The following is a 14947-nucleotide window of genomic DNA, read 5'->3' as shown; positions in this document are numbered from 1 at the left end:
CAGGGAGCTGTTCCTGCTGGCAGCAGAGGATAGGACGCGCAATAATGGGTTTAAATTGCAGGCGGAAAGGATATTAGGGGGGGGAATTTTACAGTAAGAGTTGTTTGACAGTGGAATCAGCTACCTAGGGAAGGTGGTGAGCTCCCTCTCACTGGCAGTGTTTAAGCAGATGCTGGACCAGGCACTTGTCAGGGATGCTCCAGGCCGATCCTGCATTGAGCAGGGGGTTGGACTAGATGGCCTGTATAGCCCCGTCCAACTCTATGATTCTACGATTCTGTTCCCCCTGGCACTGCCACGCAGAGGTTTATTGCCTCTGAATATGGAGGTTCCTTTAGTCAACATGAATAGTAGCCACTGATAAACTTCTCCAAGGTTTTTTTTAAATATCACTCAGTTACATGTACATTCACAAACATGGGTGGGGGGGAGATAAATACAAAACAAAAAATGTAAGAAGCAATAAATAAATAAAATAATTTTTCAACTATTGGTACACATTTTGGTTTTGCTATTTTAACAAGCAGTTTTTGCAGCTTTATCACCTTTTCCCAGTGCTCTTTATTAAATCACATCTTTCCATAAATTCCCAATATTCAACAAAGGATGAAGACTTGTTCAGCGTCGGCTGGCCAAAGATATAAATGGATTCCTAACCAGGCAAATCTTGTTCTGAAAGGGTGCCCCAGGAATGAAAAAAGGCAAATTTTGTCTTGGAGATACCCCCCCCCCAAAAAAAACCCAACAACAGCAAGCAAGTAAATCCACAATACTGACCTGACTATAACACAAATTTTGTGGATTTCACTGCTGTGTTCCTGGAATGTCGTTTTTATGAGGACCTAGGATCAAGTTATATTATTCCTCTTCTAACATATGGGACTAGTACCCCTGTGTCTGAGTTAATACCCTACTTATTAAGTGACGGCGATCCTAGGGTTACCTTAGCAGTGGCAAAATTTATCTCAGTCCTTATATCCCTTAAACTAAAGCTTCTTAAACTGGGTCGTGACCCCATATGGGGTCGCATAACAATATGGGGGTCACGAAAAATTTGGCAACAGTATATGGTAAAATTATAGGTATACCAATATACCTGGGGTCGCGTAAAAATTTCTCGGGCGAAAAGGGGTCACGAGTGGAAAAGGTTTAAGAAGCCCTGCCTTAAACAATAGATTTAGAATTAGGCTGCTTGGGATTCATGAATCAAGGAGCTTCTAAGGGTGAAAGGAAGGCCCTCTTGGGTGTTGGAGTGTCTAATTTTAACATTAAGAGAAAAGGTTTTCATCCAAGCCCAAACTTCAAGAGATGATTGTCCCAATTCCACTTGGAGGGTCACCCCCGCCACACAATTTGGAATTCCAAAGATGGAACAGGAATTGAATTGAAGAATTGAATCAAAGGACACCCCCTATTTTATCAGTACAGATACCAGGCCCATATAAACTGCACAGCCGCCTTGGCGCTGAACACTTTAACGGCGGCTGCGATATACTGAGCCCCAGATGAATACAAGAAATGACAAAGAATATTTGTTGCCGCTATAGTCAATCCTTTAACATGAGTAGCTTGCGCTGACCAAGTTAATCTCTGGTTAAACCAAACCCCTAGGTATTTAAACTAGGGGACCTCTGTGATATCAGTACCGTAAATTTGCCACGCGTGGTATATAGATTTTTTTGGCCCAAAACAACAACCTTGGTTTTTTTATAGTAAACTATCAGGCGTTCTTCTAGACAGTAAGAGACAAAAACCTTTATCAGAGAGGACAGTCCTGACGTTCTCGATAGGAGAATTGCATCATCAGCAAAAAGTAGAATAGGAACTTTAATGTTGGTAATAGACGGAGAATAACAGACCTGAATAGAGACAGCAGAAATATTAATATATAAGCTGAACGATAAAGGAGCCGGCACACATCCTGGACGGAGAGCCAGCATGGCATAGTGGTTAAGAGCAGTGGTTTGGAGCGGTGGACTCTGATCTGGAGAACTGGGTTTGATTTCCCCACTCCTCCACATGAGAGGTGGATGCTAATCTGGTGAACTGGGTTGGTTTCCCCACTCCACATGAAGCCAGCTGGGTGACCTTGGGCTAGTCACAGCTCTCTTAGAGCTCTCTCAGCCCCACCCACCTCACAGGGTGTCTGCTGTGGGAAGGGGAAGGGAAGGCGATTGTAAGCCAGTTTGATTCTTCCTTAAGTGGTAGAGAAAGTCGGCATATAAAAACCAACCTTCCCTTCTGTAGGGAAATTATGTTGGAAAATTGTTCGTCACCCATAGCGGGCTTGTGCAGTGGGATTAGAACGCAAAATCTCAGTCCATAGATGTTGATTTTAACTGGTGCCGCAGTTGGGAGTTGGGGACAGAAAAGATGCCTTCAGATCCACGGAGGCAGCAGCGATGATCCCCCGACTCTTGGTTGTATATTTAGTGATTAAGAACTGTAAAGTCAACAGATGATCATCTGTACCAGCCCCTCACCTGAAGCCGGCCAGTTCCCTCCCCAGGATTTTATTCGTTTCTGACCAGTCCACACGTCAGTAATAAAGAGACAAAACATAAAGCTTCCCGGCCACTGATAGATGGCAGATGGACCTGTCGTTGGGTGGGTCTGCTCTGTCTCTATGCTAGCTGCGCTATGTGATATACTTTACTGACGTCTGATTGTAATTGCTTATACTTACCCTGTGTGGGAAGGAATGATGAATATGTAACAGCACTTTTGTATTAAGGACTGAAGAAAGATTTCCACTGCTGTGGATCTGAAATGGCCGTATCCATCGACGATTGTGGCTCTATATGAACTTTACACAAGGATTACAATATTAGCATTCATTTGGTACTCAGTTGAGACCTTTGGAACTTCCTCTATATATTTTTGGTACTCAGTTGAGACCTTTGGAAATTTCTCTACATTTTTTGTGTGAACTGTACATATTGTATATAATTGTGTTGTGTATATGTCACGTATATGGTCTATGTTTCACCTCAGTAGCTTATAAATATTTGCACTTTGTGTATATACAATTTCCTGTACTGTTTTTCTAAACCTTTTGGTACGAGTACAGAGGTGCCATTTTTCTGCCCATTACCTGGAGGTTGGCAACCCAATAATAGGAGATCAGTTGTAATAGCAGGAGATCTCCAGCTAGTATCTGGAGGTTGGCAACCCTAGAGGTGCCTGAGGAGGTTGGGTTTTGGGGAGGGGAGGGACTTCAATGCCATAGAGTCCAATTGCCAAAGCGGCCATTTTCTCCAGGGGAACTGATCGGCTGGAGATCAGTTGTACTAGCAGGAGATCTCTAGCTAGTGCCTGGAGGTTGGCAACCCTACTTATCAGACTCTGTCATCAGGTATAGGACAGGTCTTATTTAGCTCTCCAGCTGGACCCCTGAGGTAGACCATAAGCTGTTCATTGCAGTCATGAAGACTAGCAACTTTTTTATTTTTTAAAAAAGCAAGTTGACATTCTCCAGCTGCCGAATTCCCTGCCAGCAACCGACACAACCCCAGCAACAGCACGGAATAAAACGAACGAGTCCATCAGCGTCTTTGCACGAAGCTGGAGAGCGATGCCACAGTGCAGGAGAAGACGCAATCAATGGCATCTTGGTCGATGAAGAGACGGCAGCGTGCAGAACTGCATAATGGGCTTTCTGGAGCCGGGTTTCCCAGCTGTTCCCAGTGGGGGGGGGAATGGGATGGAGGAGCTGCCACCAAATGAGTTCCTGTCAGTTCCAAATGAGTTCCTGTAAGTCTAGCCCGCGTCTCCTCCTTTCGAATGTGCCATCAAGCCGGCCAAGTGGCCCCACGGGGCAGGAAACGCAGAGGCTCAAAGGCCTGGATGAGCGCCCAATTAACTTAGCAGCCTCTTAGCTTGGTACCCTGTGGGGTTGGCATCCTCTTCTGTTTCCCAGGCACCCTGTAGGTTACCAAGTTCCAGGCAGAGCCTGGAAATCGCCCAGAACTACAACTGATCTCCAGACAACAAGAGATCAGTCCCCCCACCTCGATAAATTATTTCTTTGGAGGGTGGACTTAGGGTTTCCAACCTCAAGGTGGTGGCTGGAGATCGCCCTCTATTTCAACTGATCTCTAGCTGATAAAGATCAGTTCCCCTGGAGAAAATGGCCACTTTGACAATTGGACTCTGTGTCGGGTTGCAAACCTCCAGGTATTAACTGGAGATTTCCTGCTATTACAACTGATCTCCAGCTGATAGAGATCAGTTCCCCTGGAGAAAATGGCTGCTTTGGCAATTGGACTCTATGGCATTGAAGTCCCTCCCTTCTCCAAACCCTGCCCTCCTCAGGCTTTGCCCCCCAAATCTCCAGGTATTTCCCAACCCAGAGCTGGCAACCCTAGGTGGACTCCATGGCATTAAACCCCACTGAGGTCCCTCCCCTCCCCAAACCCTGCCCTCCCCAGGCTCCACCCCCAAATCTCTAGGAATGTCCAAAGCCAAAGCTGGCAAACGTAGGCACACTTAAGACATGATACAAAGATAAGATTGCCAGGTCCCTCTTACCCACCGGTGGGAGGTTTTTGGGGCGGAGCCTGAGGAGGACGGGGTTTGGGGTGGGGAGAGACTTCAATGTCATAGAGTCCAATTGCCAAAACAGCCATTTTCTCCAGGTGAACTGATCTCTATCGGCTGGAGATCAATGGTAATAGCAGGAGATCTCCAGCTAGTACCTGGAGGTTGGCAACCCTGATGCAGAGAGCCTGCTGCAAAGGGTCAGTTTGTTGATCACCGGAAATCATCCAAGCACACCCTGTTCTAGGTGTGTGCCTCCAGGGAAATAGACATCGATTTTCTGGAGGGGGCACGAGGCTGAACCAGATCCAGGCCCATATTTAGTAATCTATATTAAATTATTTCAATATGAAACCATTTATATTTCCAAAGACCATATGCCATCAACAATTAATCATCTGGTTTTAAAAATATAATTTTTTTCCTACTCATAATAGCCAGAATCTCAGTCAAAGAAAGAGGACTCTGGTCAGAGCAGAGGCAAGATGTCACGGACTCCTTCACTGAGACAATTTGAGTCAATATTGCGTTGGTGTATGAAAGGAGATATTTCCTCCCCCTCTTTTCCTCGCAATTGAGGCTGAGTGCGTGATTGGCCCAAGGTCACACAGTGTGTTTCGTGGCTAAGCGAGGATTTGAACTCTGGTCTCACCCAAGCTTAGGAGCCCCGTGGTGCAGAGAGGTAAGCTGCAGTGCTGCAGTCCAAGCTCTGCTCAAGACCTGAGTTCGATCCCGACGGAAGTTGGTTTCAGGTAGCCGGCTCAAGGTGGACTCCGCCTTCCATCCTTCCGAGGTCGGTCAAATGAGTCCCCAGCTTGCTGGGGGTAAAGGGAAGACGCATGGGGAAGGCACTGGCAAACCACCCCGTAAACATAAGTCTGCCTAGTAAACGTCGGGATGTGACGTCACCCCGTGGGTCAGGAATGACCTGGTGCTTGCACAGGGGACCTTTACCTTTTTACTCACCCAAGCTTAGACCAACACTCTTAACACCTACACCACTCACATACCGGATACTCAGTAAAAAACCCAAAAAAACCCAAACGGATCTCAGAATTCACAGTTAATAGCGGCTCCTCAGTAGGTCCCTCTTTGCCACCTGCGGGAGGTTTTTGGGGCGGAGCCAGAGGAGGGCAGGGTTTGGGGAAGGGAGGGACTTCAATGCCATAGAGTCCAATGGCCAACGCGGCCCTTTTCTCCAGGGGAACTGATCTCTATCGGCTGGAGATCAGGTGTAGTGGCAGGAGATCTCCAGCTAGTACCTGGAGGTTGGCAACCCTAACTACTGCAGATCCCCGCTAGTTAGTGGTGTCAGGGCCTGCTCTGTCTTTCTTTGGCTGGGTTGGGCAGGCCGGCCCATGAGGACCAAGACTTAGAAGGGCCCTGAAAAAAGTTGCTGGTCCTCAAGAGGACAGGAGAATACGTCTCCCACGCACACAAACACCCAGCAAATGCCTCGTTTTTCCTCTGAACCCTCTGAGCAGTTAGCGGCACCCCCCAAAAAAAACCATCACTGCACTGCGGACAGTTGAACCCACTTCCTGAGTTTCGCTTGTACAAGCTGCAGTCTTGGTACTTTCCTGCCAGGCCCTGAAAGAATACACTTCCTCTCCCCCCACCCCAATCTTATTTTTATATTGAACATCTGGTCTGGTGGAAAGTTCGAGAGGAGTCGGAAGCGTGCATGTTGTCTGGTGGTATTTCGGTTGGGCCAAACAAAAGGTTATTGGATGACTGTTCCTTTGGGGGGAATTTCCCCGGGACCCCCACAGAGAGGCTTAAAATCTTTCCAGAACCATTCATTCTCCGGAGGGGTGGCCTGACAGCACGCAGGTGGGTGTCAAAATGATCAGGGGGGGCCCCAGAGCAACAGCCCTACGAAGAGCGGTTGAAACGCTTAGGGCTATTTAGCTTGGAAAGAAGGCGGTTCAGGGAAGACATGATCGAGGTCTATCAAATTATGCGTGGTGTGGAGAGAGCGGACAGGGAGAAGCTTTTCTCCCTCTCTCATCACACTAGGACGCGGGGTCACCTGCTGAAGCTGGAAGGGGAGAGATTCAAAACAGATAAAAGGAAGGATTTCTTCACACAACACACCGTTAAATTGTGGAACTCCCTGCCCCAGGATATGGTAATAGCTACTAGTAAAAATGGATACTAGTCATGATGCATCCCTATTCTCTCCAGGAACAGAGGAACTGGCCTATTCTATTAGGTGCTGTGGAACACAGGCAGGATGGTGCTGCTGCAGTCGTCTTGCTTGTGGGGCTTCCTGGAGGCCCCTGGTTGGCCGCTGTGTGAACTGACTGCTGGACTTGATGGGCCTGGGTCTGATCCAGCAGGGCCTTTCTTATGTTTTTATGTCTGTTCCCCTAATGCAGAGGTGCAAATGTGTTTTCTTCTTTGTTGCACCTTTTCGTTTGGGCCTCTTTTTAAAACAAGTTTTTATTTGCTGGCATGTTTGCGTTGTTGGAATAGCACCCGTCTAAACTCACGTTTAAGACTGTGCCGATTGAACAGTGAGGGCATGGGGAAATGGCACGCAAACAGAGATGGGAGGGCGGGTTCAGCAGCAGCAGCAGAAGAAGAGTTGGTTTTTATATGCCGACTTTCTCTGCCACTTAAGGCAGAATCAAACCGGCTTACAATCGCCTTCCCTTCCCCTCCCCACAACAGACACCCTGTGAGGTAGGTGGGGCTGAGAGAGCTCTAAGAGAACTGTGACTAGCCCAAGTTCACCCAGATGGCTTCATGTGTAGGAGTGGGGAAGCAAATCCAGTTCACCAGATTAGCCTCCGCTGCTCAAGTGGAGGAGTGGGGAATCAAACCCGGTTCTCCAGGCCAGAGTCCACCGTTCCAAACCACTGCTCTTAACCACTACACGATGCTGGCCCCCTTGGAAAAGAGAAGCAACGGGGAGGGGCCGTGGCTCAGTGGTAGAGCCTCTGCTTGGCATGCAGAAGGTCCCAGGTTCAATCCCCAGAATCTCCAGTTAAAGGGACCAGGCAAGTAGGTGATGTGAAAGACCCCTGCCTGAGACCCTGGAGAGCTGCTGCCAGTCTGAGTAGACAATACTGACTTTGATGGACCGAGGGTCTGATTCAGTAGAAGGCACCTTCATGTGTTCATGTGTGTTCAACAGGGAAATGGGGAATTCCCCATCCACCCAGCCTGGGTGTACCCGCTGGTAGCCTCCTTAGCCAAACCTGCTGTTCTGAAGTCAGCTGGTTAGTTTGGGGCAGGATGTCCCGGTTGTGAAGAAGTCCAGCTCTCAGAAACCTGGTTGACAGCTGAACAGCTGGAGACCCCAACTTCCCCGGCTACTGGGAAATGGCAGAGCAAATGCCCAGCTGCAGTTTTTCTCGGGTGGTTGTCGCGTTGGGTTTCGGCAAAACAAGACAGAACCAGGGAGGCACGTTCTCCCGTGGAACGAAAGAGGTCGCGACGCTGGTGTTCTGCTTCCGGCAGATAGACACCGTCAGCTTTTCCTCCTGGGTAAGCAGGAAGGAGAGCCCGAGAGAGACGCGCAAAGCTCGGTTTTTACTTGGCTTTGGCTCTGGTTTGGAAGGCAGAAGTGCAGTCATGAAGTTGTAACAGAGGTCTTTTACGCATGGCTGTTTCCCTCGCCATCACCCCTCCGACAACTAGGGTTGCCTCCAGGTAACAGCAGAAGATCTCCTGCTATTACAACTGATCTCCAGCCGATAGAGATCAGTTCCCCATGAGAAAAGGGCCGCTTTGGCAATTGGACTCTATGGCATTGAAGTCCATCCCCTTCCCAAACTCCACCCTCCTCAGGCTCCGCCCCCAAAACCTCCTGCCAATAGTGAAGAGGGACCCGGCAACCCTACCAAGAACTTTGGGTCATTGTTTGGATTATGTGGCCTGTCTGCAGCAGGGAGGGGCGTGGCTAGGGTTGCCAGGTCCCTCTCCACCACCGGTGGGAGGTTTTTGGGGCGGAGCCTGAGGAGGGGGGGTTTGGGGAGGGGAGGGACTTCATTGCCATAGAGTCCAATGGCCAAAGCGGCCATTTTCTCCAGGTGAACTGATCTCTGTCGGCTGGAGATCAATTGTAATAGCAGGAGATCTCCAGCTAGTACCTGAAGGTTGGCGACCCTAGGCGTGGCCACTTTAAAATGTACAAAAAAGTATGGACTTTTCTCTTGGAATTTGCTGCTGAGAGAGGCAGGGGAGGGACCTGCTTCAAAAAAGAGAAAAGAAACAGGTGAGGAGGCTTTGAAAGGAAGTCCTTTGTGGGGGGGCAGGATGCAGTGTAGGTAGGGTTGCCAACCTCCAGGTACTAGCTGGAAATCTCCTGCTTTTACAAATGATCTCCAGCCGATAGGAATCAGGTCGCCGGGAGAAAACGGCCACTTAGGCAATTGGACTCTATGGCATTGAAGTCCCTCCCCTCCCCAAACCCTACCCTCCTCAGGCTCCACCCCCAAAATCTCCCACTGGTGGTGAAGAGGGTCCTGGCAACCCTAAGTAAAGGGCAGAGAAAGACAGGAGGCTGAAGTTGGTTCCCAGTTCCTTATTTGCATTTCCTAGTTCCTGAATGATATTTGTTAGTTTCTTCGATTTATAACCTGCCCTCCCCGGCCAAGACCAGGCTCAGGGTCCAGAATACACCAAAATATCAACAATAAATTAATAATAATTCTAAAATGAAACAATAAAACCCCAATTAAAAAGCTTAAAAACTCCAGTTTAGCCCATAGTGCCCAGAATAAGCAGCAGGTTGTCGTCCCCCCCCCCATAATTAACAAGAATAACATAGAAAAAGAAACAAATAAAAATAACAAAGGAAAAGACAGAGGCAGAAGAAGAAGAGTTGTTTTTTATATGCCGACTTTCTCTACCACTTAAGGAAGAATCAAACCAGCTTACAATTACTTTCCCCTCCCCACAACAGACACCCTGTGAGGTAGGTGGGGCTGAGAGAGTGTGACTAGCCCAAGGTCACCCAGCTGGCTTCGTGTGGAGGAATGGGGAAACCAACCTGGTTCACCAGATTAGCCTCCGCCGCTCACGTGGAGGAGTGGGGAATCAAACCCGGCTCTCCAGATCAGACTCCACCGCTCCAAACCACCGTTCTTAACCACTACACCAAGTTCCTCCTCAGCACATCTCTCTACTCAGAACTAAGTCGCGCTATGCTCAACAGGATTTACTCTCAGATAAGCATTCTTGGGATTGCAGCCCTTGAAATGAGCTTTGTGACGTTTTGTTAATGTTTGCTGAATTGATTCACAGTCATAGTTCACCTAGGGTGCCAAAAGCCCTGCGCTTTTGACATGCTTCGTGGTGTTTTAAGGCCTTAGCATCTCTCCTTTTACAGGAAGGGGTGTGGCCAGAGTAGTGTTGCCAACCGCCAGGTACTTGCTGGAGATCTCCCGCTGTTACCACTGATCTCCAGCCGAGAGAGATCAGTTCCCCTAGAGAAAATGGCCGCTTTGGCAATTGGACTCTATGGCATCAGTGACTGCTCGCAGTTGCCTTCTCTTAATCAGCCTCTCTCTTGGGTGCGGTCAGATCATTCAGTGCTCCCCGTGCAAGGATGCCTGCATGACTAGTCTTGCCAGGTCCCTCTTCGCCACCGGCGAGAGGTTTTTTTGGGGCGGAGCCTGAGGAGGGCGGGGTTTGAGGAGGGGAGGGACTTCAACGCCATAGAGTCTGATTGCCAACGCAGCCATTTTCTCCCGTTAAACTGATCTCTATCGGCTGGAAATCAGTTGTAATAGCAGGAGATCTCCAGCTACTACCCGGAGGTTGGCAACCTTATGCATGACTGACTAATCTAGCTTGGCTTCTTTAAGTGCTCTCGGGGGAGGCTGTTACGTCTCTGCGTGTGTCACCGCTGTGGGCTTGCCAGCTCCTGATTGGGCCAGTGACTCATGCAGACACTCAGGAGAGGAGGGGAGAAGTTCTAGGTATAAAATTTATCCTCTTACACCCTGTAAAAGACAGCCTCTTGGAAACTGAAGTGCATTTCCAGTTTAAATCAGGGAAAAACCTGTGCTCGACTCCCTTTTCTTAAGTGGGCCAGCAAGCATGCCTCCGGTGGCTCACCCTTCTCCCTTGCACACGTGGCGCATAGCTTCACTGTCAGGGCGGATCAAAGCTTCCCGGAGATCAAAGGGTCTTCGCTGTCCTGCTTCGAGGGCGTGTTGATAATTATAATCCCGTCCAGCTCTGCGGAAACTCACCGCTGACAAGTGGCACGTACGGCCGCCAAGCCTGGCCGAAGAAAAATGGCTGCGAGGCATTGGGGAGGAAGGCTGCCCAAATCCTGGCCCGCCAGCCTGGCTGGGGCCAGGAAGGAATTTGCGCATAGTGCTCCCAGCAGCGGGGACTTCTGTGGACACAAGGAACGGTGCGGAGAAAACCATTTGCGGTTGCAATGAGCGCCCGTGCCCAATTTTCACCAGGTTTTGCTTCAAGATTTGCCATGGGGTGGGGGGGTGTCACATAAAAAGTACCCTCCACAATTTTCAACCCTCGTCCCCTCGGTTTGTTCAGGGAGCGGAGTGCGCACACAGTTCTCTTGTGGAAGGAGCTGGGAGCGCAATTCAAGCTCTTTTTATGGCATGGCAATGCTTGGTGTTCTGCGACTTCTCAGCTGAGACACAGCCTCCCAACAATGACAAAAATCTGTATTTAATTTGCCACATTCAGATTATGTGCAACTGATACACTCACATTGGATTTCTCTGCAAAATATAGTACTCCAGCAAAGAGAGGGGCTGTGGCTCAGTGGTAGAGCATCTGGGCATGCGCAAAGTCCAGGTTCAATCTCTGGCATCTCTAGTTAAAAACAGATCTGGAAGTAGAAAAAGAGTTGGTTTTTATACCCTGCTTTTCTCTGCCTTTAGGGAGTCCCAAAGCGGCTTACAATCGCCTTCCCTTCCTCTCCCCACATCAGGCACCATGTGAGGTAGGTGGGGCTGAGAGAGTTCGGAGAGAACTGTGACCGGCCCAAGGTCACCCAGCAGGCTTCATGTGGAGGAGCGGGGAAACAAACCCAGTTCTCCGGATTAGAGTCTGCTGCTCATGTGGAGGGGCAGGGAATCAAACCCCATTCCCCATATTAGAGTCCACCACTCCTAACCACTACACCACACTGCTGTGAACGACCTCAGCCTGAGACCCTGGAGAGCCGCTGCCAGTCAGAGTAGACAATACTGACCTTGATGGACCAATGGTCTGATTCAGTAGAAGGCAGCTTCAAGTATGTTCATGAGGTCCCCCTCAAAGGAGAATATGGATTCAGATGGGGTTCAAGCAGGGGAACTTGGGGAGGGGACTGAGGGAGCCAGATCCTGTTGGACTAGGGTTGAGCTCCTTGGAATGGCTAGAAGAGGGTTGATCAGGCAAAGAAGACTGCGATGGTAGTCAAGAAGACTGAAGGGTGCGGCTAGGACCTAGCATAGGGTTCCCAAGCTAGGTGGTACAGTGCCTGGAGCTCTCCTAGAATCACAACTGATTAGAATTGCTTGAGAAGGTGCAGAAAAGAGCAACCAAAATGATCAGGGGGGGTTAGAGCAACTGCCCTATGAAGAGCGGTTGAAACGCTTAGGGCTGTTTAGCTTGGAAAGAAGGTGGTTAAGGGGAGGCATGATAGAGGTCTATAAAATTATGCATAGTATGGAGAGAGTGGACAGGGAGAAGCTTTTCTCCCTCTCTCATAAGACCAGAACGCAGGGTCATCTGCTGAAGCTGGAGGGGGAGAGATTCAAAACTGAGGCCCCTCCCCTAACCCTGCCCTCCCCAGGCTCCACCCTCAGATTTATTCCACCCTTTAACCAACAAATTCCAGATGGTGTCCGAATTTTTCTCCTCTGTATCTTACCATAATCTCAGAAGCCCTGTGCCCTCCCAGTTTCCCCCTTGGCTTTCTTACAAATGGCCATCCCATCTCCTTTTCCTTAAACTGCAGTTTCCTGGGAAGGCATACCTTGGGTTGGGGAGGGGCTTCAATGCCATAGAGTCCAATTGCCAAAGCAGCCATTTTCTCCAGGGGAACTGATCTCTATCGGCTGGAGATCAGTTGTAATAGCAGGAGATATCCAGCCAGTACCTGGAGGTTGGCAAAAGACAGACACTTCTGTGTACTCAGTAGTTCAATCCAAATACACCCAGAAACAATATTAACTAGTAAATCTAAAAAATATTCCAATATCTAAATCTACAACATAGTAAAAAGTACAACAAACATAGTCATGTGATATATAGAAGCATACAAAAAAGATAGTTTCACATCAAATCCACACAAGTGTACATACAGGTGAAGTGCCTATAAACTTCATTTATGGGAAAATATACATTCTTTCACATGTATGAACAATCACATATTTATAAGGTGCTATGCTCAGATATAAGGGCATAACATCAGGCACATATATATTCTTCACACACACGTAAAGGCACTACCCCATGTAAAAGGGGGCAAAATAATTAATCTTTGGTTCATATTCACTGGTGTGTGAATGTGAGTTAGCATAAGCTGGCAGCCATTGCTATCATATGCCAGTGAGATCATCCCTACAGACCTGGTACCACCAACCGCCTTAACAAGGCCTTAAGACCAGTGATTTAAGACACCAGGAGCGTCAGAAAGGAATGTTAGGTTTCGGTTCTTCATTAGGGGATCACATGGCCACCTAAAGTGAATGCCTTAAGACCACTTTAATTGGATATGCTAATGGCTGCATAGACAAGAATCTCATGTATTGGCTCTAATTGTAATTATTGCTGTCCATCTTAATGGCTATAAAACACGATGTCTTTCTTTGTTCTGGGTGGACTGTTCTGATGCTTTCTTGAGAACAGATCCACGCGCGCTGCTCTTTTATTGGCCTAATAAAAGACTCGTTTACTCCTGATAACCTCTCCTGAATTACTTTCTTGGGCAATTAAGGTAATTGAGGCATTTCATTTGGCGCCCAACGTAATTTACGGGCAGGCCCAAGGCCTTTGTCCTCCGAACTTTTACAACTCTAAAAGTTGGGAGGGAGATTCGCTGTTAGAATCTCCTGGTCTTCGCTCGGCAACTGTTGGGAGAAATCGCCTCCTCTGCGGGGGGGCTTTGGATCTCGGCGCGCACCCGGCTTCCTTTGCAGGGGGAGTCCTTCCCCTCCCGTCGGAGAGAGACGACAGATCCCACGACAGCCCGCTCGAACACCCGCCCATAGAGGTTACTGCCGCGCTAGCGTCCTGGAGAGGTTTCTTGATCAACTTAGGTGTGAGTATCTCTGGTTTAAATTAGACACTGTCTGTCTGGGGGTGTGTTTGGAGGCTGGCTGTGTGTTGGGCCGTGAAATTGCCCCCAGAGTGAGCGTTGACCGTGCGAGCGGCCGGTGAAGGGGAGAGAGTGCGTGCTGTCATAAATCCCTTTCTGTCGGGAAAGAGGACCCCCTTACCTCTTTCCCTCCCTCCCCTCCCTTTGGGTCTAGTCTGTGTGAAAGTTGCCGCTTCATTTTGTCTCCCCTTCCCCCGAATGGTACATTTCAGCCAAAATAGGCCGATAAGCCGTTTCGCACCGACGGGTGACAAGTCCCCTTAGCTGAAATATGGGTTGCAATCAAAGCAAATAGTCAGGTCCCCTGGCTTGTGTCTGTAAGAATTGGAAGGTTTTAAGTGGCAGCACAGGGCTTTCTAAGAATCTCTTTTTTATTGTCAGGTTGCTTGGCCGCAATATGAACTCCCGCGGGGCAATTCTTGGCCACCCTCAGGTTCTCTTGATCCTTCCCTTCTTGACCAATTAGGTCAATATATGTCCAGGACAGGGAAGCACTGGGAAAAAGCTTTTCTCTCCCCCTTTTGGGGACTCAGAGAAAATCCTCAGCTAGCGGCCCGTTCTGGGCTGGCTGTGCCCCCTCTGGGAGCACGGTCAGGCATTGTCGCTGTCTGTAAACCTCTGAGGGTCGTCGCTGCTGAAGACCCTGAAGAGGACCTGTCAGATTTTCCTCCACCCTATGCAGCAGAGTCGACTGCACCGCCCCCATCTCCTGCCTCCGTGCACGGGCAGCAATTGGATGTGCCAGAGCCCATCAGCCCCCAAGCCAGCTCCCCCCACCAGATTCGAAGCCTCACCTCCATCCTACGGCAGAAACAGATCCTCACAAGGCTAGGCATGCTATTCCCTTGGCGTTTCATCCTCTTCAACATTCCTCCCCCACCCTCCCCCGGGAGGTCAGGGAGCTTGGCACCCCCTCCAACTCTCCTTCAGCTACATGCTCAGGAGCTGGTTATAGCCTCCAGGCACCTCTCCGTCAAATTCCTCTAAAAGATGCCCTTGTCTATATCCACACTCCATTCACGACAAATGACCTTTTCAACTGGAAGGCATCTTTGCCCCCATTTAGAGAGGGCCCCCCAAACTTATGTAGAGCTTGTGGAACACATA

Source organism: Euleptes europaea, chromosome 2 (genome assembly GCF_029931775.1).
Source record: "Euleptes europaea isolate rEulEur1 chromosome 2, rEulEur1.hap1, whole genome shotgun sequence".
In the NCBI taxonomy this organism is placed as follows: Eukaryota; Metazoa; Chordata; class Lepidosauria; order Squamata; family Sphaerodactylidae; genus Euleptes; species Euleptes europaea.
The sequence above is the reverse complement of the archived record's forward strand: the minus strand, read 5'-3'. Positions refer to the sequence as shown.